The sequence below is a fragment of the Nelumbo lutea genome, chromosome 2 (assembly GCF_056320005.1).
Source record: "Nelumbo lutea isolate HS-2025 chromosome 2, American lotus-T2T, whole genome shotgun sequence".
Taxonomy (NCBI): Eukaryota; Viridiplantae; Streptophyta; class Magnoliopsida; order Proteales; family Nelumbonaceae; genus Nelumbo; species Nelumbo lutea.
This window is the reverse complement of record NC_142685.1, coordinates 15,387,554-15,393,702: the sequence shown is the minus strand read 5'-3', so window position 1 is coordinate 15,393,702 and position 6,149 is coordinate 15,387,554.

Sequence of the window (6,149 nt, the reverse complement as noted above, 5' to 3'; positions counted from 1 at the left end):
GAAGCAATTCTAGAGAGAGTGCATGATTCCCTCTAGAAGCATTAGGAGTTGCCACCTAATATGGATTATCTCCTTTTTTATTAGGAAACTAATTATCCCCCACTTTATCCTAAATTATCTCCAATTCCTATTTATCCTCTCCCCCACTTTTCATCTATATCTATCTAAAGAAAGTTTCAATTAAAACATTTAACGGTTATTTAAATATTATAATTAAATTATGTAATAACTTTAAAATTTTAATTAAGAACACAAAAATTTATTATAATAGGTTTAATAATATTCATATTAATAATTTATATTTTATGGACTATTCAATTTAATAATTAAATAATATGTTAAAAACATAAATAAAGAATTATTTAAATAATAAAATATTAAAAATAGCTAAATAATTATGTAACAAAATGTTTAAAATTATAAAATAACTTTAAAGAAATAAAATTTAAATAACAAAAAATCTTCTCAAAAGCACTAAATAAGGACTGTTGTTATTTGTTAAAGATTAGATTATTAATTTAGGAGAAATTAGGAGTGTTCAATAGGCAATTCAGTTCAGTTGGAGATTGTTTGGCTAGCCAAATTGATTTGGTCGGTTAGGGAGTTGGTCAATCGAAATTGACCAACCATTAGTGAAAACTAACAATTGGTTAATTAATAAATGTTCAAATTTTTAATGTTTAGCGTAATTTACAATAACCATTGTAATTTAATAAATTTTCATTAGTTTTTTAGAACAATTTTTTATTCATAAAAGATATCACTAATTGGTGTAATTTACTAATTCCTATAAAATCAATACTTATAGTTAACAATTATCAAATAATTCAAGAAAACTCTTTGACTAATAGTCCATAATTTTTTAAATAAATAATAATTAAAAAATTAGGAAATTAATCTATGAAAAAAATATTCTCCAAAACTATATAAATAATAGTGATTTATTATTATTCAACTAAATAATTATAAAAACATTTAGGGAATTAATCTATCAAAAATTGCTTCATATTTATTTAAATAACAATCCATTATTATTATTTTAATAAATAATTATGAAATAATTTAGAAAGATTATTAAATCTATCCACACCAGTCTAGACCACTTGGTTGACTTCAACCATACTTGGTTTTACATTAATTAACAACAAATGATTTACTTTTAATTAAAATTAATGTAATTTGCCATAATTACATTAATTTACTAAAATTACACCACTTTGATTAATAGTAAATGATTTAGGCTTAAAAAGTAAATAATTTACATTAAGTCACATTAATTTGCTATTATTGTAAATAACTAATTTACTATATATTTTTTCCAATCAACAACAATATCAATCATTTTTGGAAATTATCATAAAATATTGTAATTTATTGTTATATAGTTGGTTATAAAAAATTATTAGAATTGTAAGGATGGCAATTTTCCCTACAAAACTAGGGCCTTATGCTGCCCCACCCCAAATGGGGCAAGTTTTCTTGAATTTTAAATAGTGATGGGGAAGAGATAGGGTGGGGATGGGGAAAATATTTTTGCTCCAAATCAGGGAAGGGGTTTGCATATAATTCCCCAAACCCGATGGTAAATTAGTCAAATATCAATAGGTTTAATATTGATTTTTAAAATATCTCTAAGTTTTTCCATATTCTTATAATCATAGGATCCCACAATTCCATTTATAAAGTACCCCCAAATTGTCATAATCCAATTCCTAAAATACCCCCAAATTCCCATAGCCCTATTTGTAAAATATCTATAAATTAGATTATTTTTAGGTGATTGCCTTGGGGTGCGAAAAATTTGGAGATTCCCCATCCCCAACAGGGAATGTGTGACTTGCCTTGAAATTACCCCACTACCGGGGATGAGGCGAGAAGATGGAGTAGAGTGTCTTGACTACGGGGACGAGGGCGAGGGACAGGGAGGAGTACCCTATCCAGTGTATCGCACAGAGCCCCACTAGTAACAATCTAAAACAAAAATACTTCTAAGCTCCAAAGCACCAAGGTGTGTGGCCCGTGTGGGTAGGAGATCTGGATTGTAAAATTGGGGTCTTGAGACTTTGGGCGTTAAAAGCGCAAATCTTGAAAATTATCCACACACAGTCTTACATAGTTTTATTTTTTTTTATTTTTTGGTTTGATGAAATTATTCAATTGTAACGATGCAAATTTGCGTCATAATTTAGCAATCTGGATCTTTGTATTTAGCCAGGGTCACCTATGAAATGGAACTTTGCTCTCTAGACTCTAGTTCCCCCATATTTGCGTAAGAAAAAGCTGTCGTGCCCAAGCCATGAAGCATATGAAGGGTGCCTTTTGGCAGCTGCTGGTGTCAATTCCTCTCAACGCCCCTGTCTAGCCCAAGCAAGCCCACCCTGCGTTGCGTTGGATTAAGCTTGGGTTGAACCTGGATTGGTGGATAAATTCAGGCTTGGCCTTATGTTAAGTTTGGACCAAGCTCAAGGTCAGTTAGGCTTGGATTGACCGTCAATCTGGCCCAATTCATTCAAGTTGGACCCATAAAAGTTATGAAGCGAAGTTGGGGCAAGTTATTAATGATGTTAATGTTAAGTGGATCCCGACCATTCTCTATTCTTTCATTCTTTGGATCACATTGAGCTATCTGATTCATAAGTTCTATTTGCTTGCTTTCAATGCAATTCCATTTTCACTGGCAGCGTTTGGTAAGAGTACAAAAAGTAAAAGAATTGATGTGAATGCAAATTTGTCCGAATATAATGGTGCAAAACTGATTTGGTTTTACACTCAAATTTGCAATGTTTTGTTTGGTTGTGATGATGCAAGTATGAACCCTCTAGGCTAGAGCTAACCTATATTTCATTGTCCAATTTTGAGTGCAAAGATAACTTGCTTCCATTTCTTAAGCAAGCTTTGCTTTTATTTTTAGTGCAAAAATGGTTGATAAAGGCTTAGTTTGGAGATAGTGTAAATAAAAATATGTACTGTACAAAACTAAAACATGTGGTAATGCTTGAGAAACTGTCTTTTAATGTATCGGATTGACCATGAAATTGTCCAAATCTCCCAATTTCGAATTATATAATATTGGCAGCAAAAAAAATATATATATATATATATATATATATTGTTCGGGATCCAACTTCAAACCAATTTTGTGAGGCTCCATTTATATTCAAGTTTGTTCCAGAATTGGTGGCTCATAGGTTGGTCAAGGAATCCAAATATCGATATCTGAATCAGCATCAACTGTTATTGCTAAAAGCTGAAGTGTCTAAATGGAATGACTTATTGTTCGATCTTCTAGTGAATAAGGTTGTGTTTGGTACCATTGCTATTTCAGGTTCGAACGTTTAGAGGGGCAAGGGCATTATATGAACTTGTTTAGCTCTTTACCAAATAAAAACTGAAAAGAAAAAAAAATGGCATTTGCTAGTATTGCTACCTAAAATGATAAAATGAAATGTTCTATTTAATGTGGCACCACCCTACCATAATAAGACTAATTTGGGAGTACTTATTTGAAAATAAGGGCTTATTCTAATAAACACTTAAGAGCATTTGGTGAACAAGCACTTATTTTAAACGAGGCTAGTATAGGCATTTTCGAAATGTAATGGTGGGCCAAGATAGGCTAGAAAGTAAATAAACACTTAAAAAATAAGCTTAAATTTTGGGTTTCAATTAAGTTATTATTCTCAAAATAAGCATTTACTTTGGGCTTATTTCCCAAATGCAAATAAGTGTTTATTGGTGTGGTCCCATTTCAAAATAAGTGTTTATTTGAATAAACACTTATTTTTAAGCACTCTCAAACTTAGCCTAACTCTCAACCAATGGTCAAAATAAACAATATTTTGTTGTGATGATTAACTCATTATTATACATAGATTAACATATAGATGCAAATATAATTGATGGTTTTACAAACAAACATGGAATAAAAAAGGGTAAATCTATGATGTGGGAAAGACATGGTATCGGAAGAGTTTTGATCAATCAAAACCCATCCATGAATTTTCATAAATAACACCTAATTGTCTACCACGTTTATGATTCTAGTTGATAGGTCAGAAGTTTTTAAGATATATCTTTTCGATATTATAGTTGAACCCAACAAAATAAGAACATTTCTATTTGAGATAGAGTTTATAGGTGTTTAGTGGCGTGTTTTGAAGTAGCAATATTCTGAATATGCAAAATTTGTGTATTGAGACAAAGATTAAAGTATCAGTATTAGGTATCGAATTGGACAATTCATATACAAATGTGGATATAGATACACTTTGGAAACAAAATTGACTCCGGTGTTCACAATACCGTGCTCACACCATCCATACAACCTTGCATTGGGAATATCTTCCTATGAAAAAAAGCATAAAGTACGAATGTATTCCCAATGCAAGGCTGTAAAGATTGTGTGAATGGGGTAAACACGGTATTGTGAGCACTAAAACTGATCTCTCTCAAAACACATGGATTCAAATGAAAAATATGGAAACACTTGGATACATTATGGAATATCATACAATTAACATTAAGTTTAATGTCAAAGTAGCTATAAATAATGTATAAGTACATAAGAATTTTATATTTTAATGGTATAAATAAAAAATATCTTACAATTAATATAGCGGAATGCACATATATCATATAATTTTATTGATAATGTGTCAATCAAGAGTCCAATTTTACAAACTAATACATGCATAAAGCCATTATTATTTTATTTTTCAATAAAGTCCAAGGCATGAAACATATGCAACCATTATATTTGAATAATTATATCATTTTTTCTATTTTACTATTTATAGTTTTTAACATTAACAAAAAAGTCAACTAAAGTTTATTCTTAAATGTTTGGTAAGCAATACACTAATTTTTATGAATAATGAATATATTATTATAAAATGTAAAATTTAATATCAATTAATAGTTGATACAAATATAGAGTCTTAACTTAAAATATACCAAATATATTAAAATCTCGATGATACATGATGAAGGAAGATTTGGCCCGACCTCATATTTACGCAACACGTGGCAAAGGCAACAGCTCAACACAAAAGCACGCCTAAGGCACAAGCACCAAAGGGAGAAACCAGCGGACTGAACTCCCCTACCAGTAGTCCGAACTCCCTACTAGGAGCCCGAACTCTCCCTTCGGCCCCAAGCCAGACAGTAACCCGAACTGGCCTGCTTTGTAGCATTCGAAACACACCTCACCGAACTGGCCTGTCGTATAGCAGTTCGGGACACACCTCGCCGAACTGGCCTGCCCTATAGCAATACAGAACATACCTCCGAACTCAAGACTTCACCTCACTCACCACTCCACATCGCCTCCAGGACACCAAAGCCGAACAAACCGTACCATGCCTGACACCGAGGAAGTTCGTACCCATGGGTGGCGCACCTGACTGACTTGGGATCTGACGCTTGACGACCGCACTCCAAACGGCCACCTGCCATTGCCTCTTGACACCGCCATCTCCAGTTACAGAGACGGCTCCGACAAAGAGCAGTGGCGGTTCTGCCCCAGTAGAAAGGACGACACCCGAACTGGCAGAAGCAAAGGTAATCATATCCGACCTGACAGGGGCTTCAGAGTGAATGCACGAAGTGGTTATAAAAGGCCCCCTACCCCCAACAACAAGGTATGTGAACTTTGCACCATATGGTCTTTACTTTGCCTTTGAGAGAATACTAACTTGAGCTTCAGAGCTATCTCACCGGGTTCCCCCGGAGTTCCCTCATCTTCTCCATTTCAGGCTCCCCGTCGCTCTAGTCAGACGCGAAATCGTTGACAGCTAAGACCGGTTGGATTGCGCTCCATCAATTGGCGTCGTCTGTGGGAACGCTTCTAAAAGCCTCCCTCTAAATCTCTCTTACCTACCCTTCTTTCAAAAACTCCAACACCCATGGCCTCCTCCAACAGTGTCAGACGTGGAACAGAAATGGTCACCACTGGAGAGCAATTCCAAGTTCCCGTGGCGTGAATTGGGCAGTTCACCATCCCTCTTTCAGTGGATGGGATCCCCGGTTTGAATGTGCCACAAGCAGTGGCGCCCCTGAACCCTCCTTCGTTGAACATCCCTCTTCCACTCCCTATTGAAACAAACATCGCTGAACCAACTGCTGTCCCACTGGCAACCCGCCAGAACCAA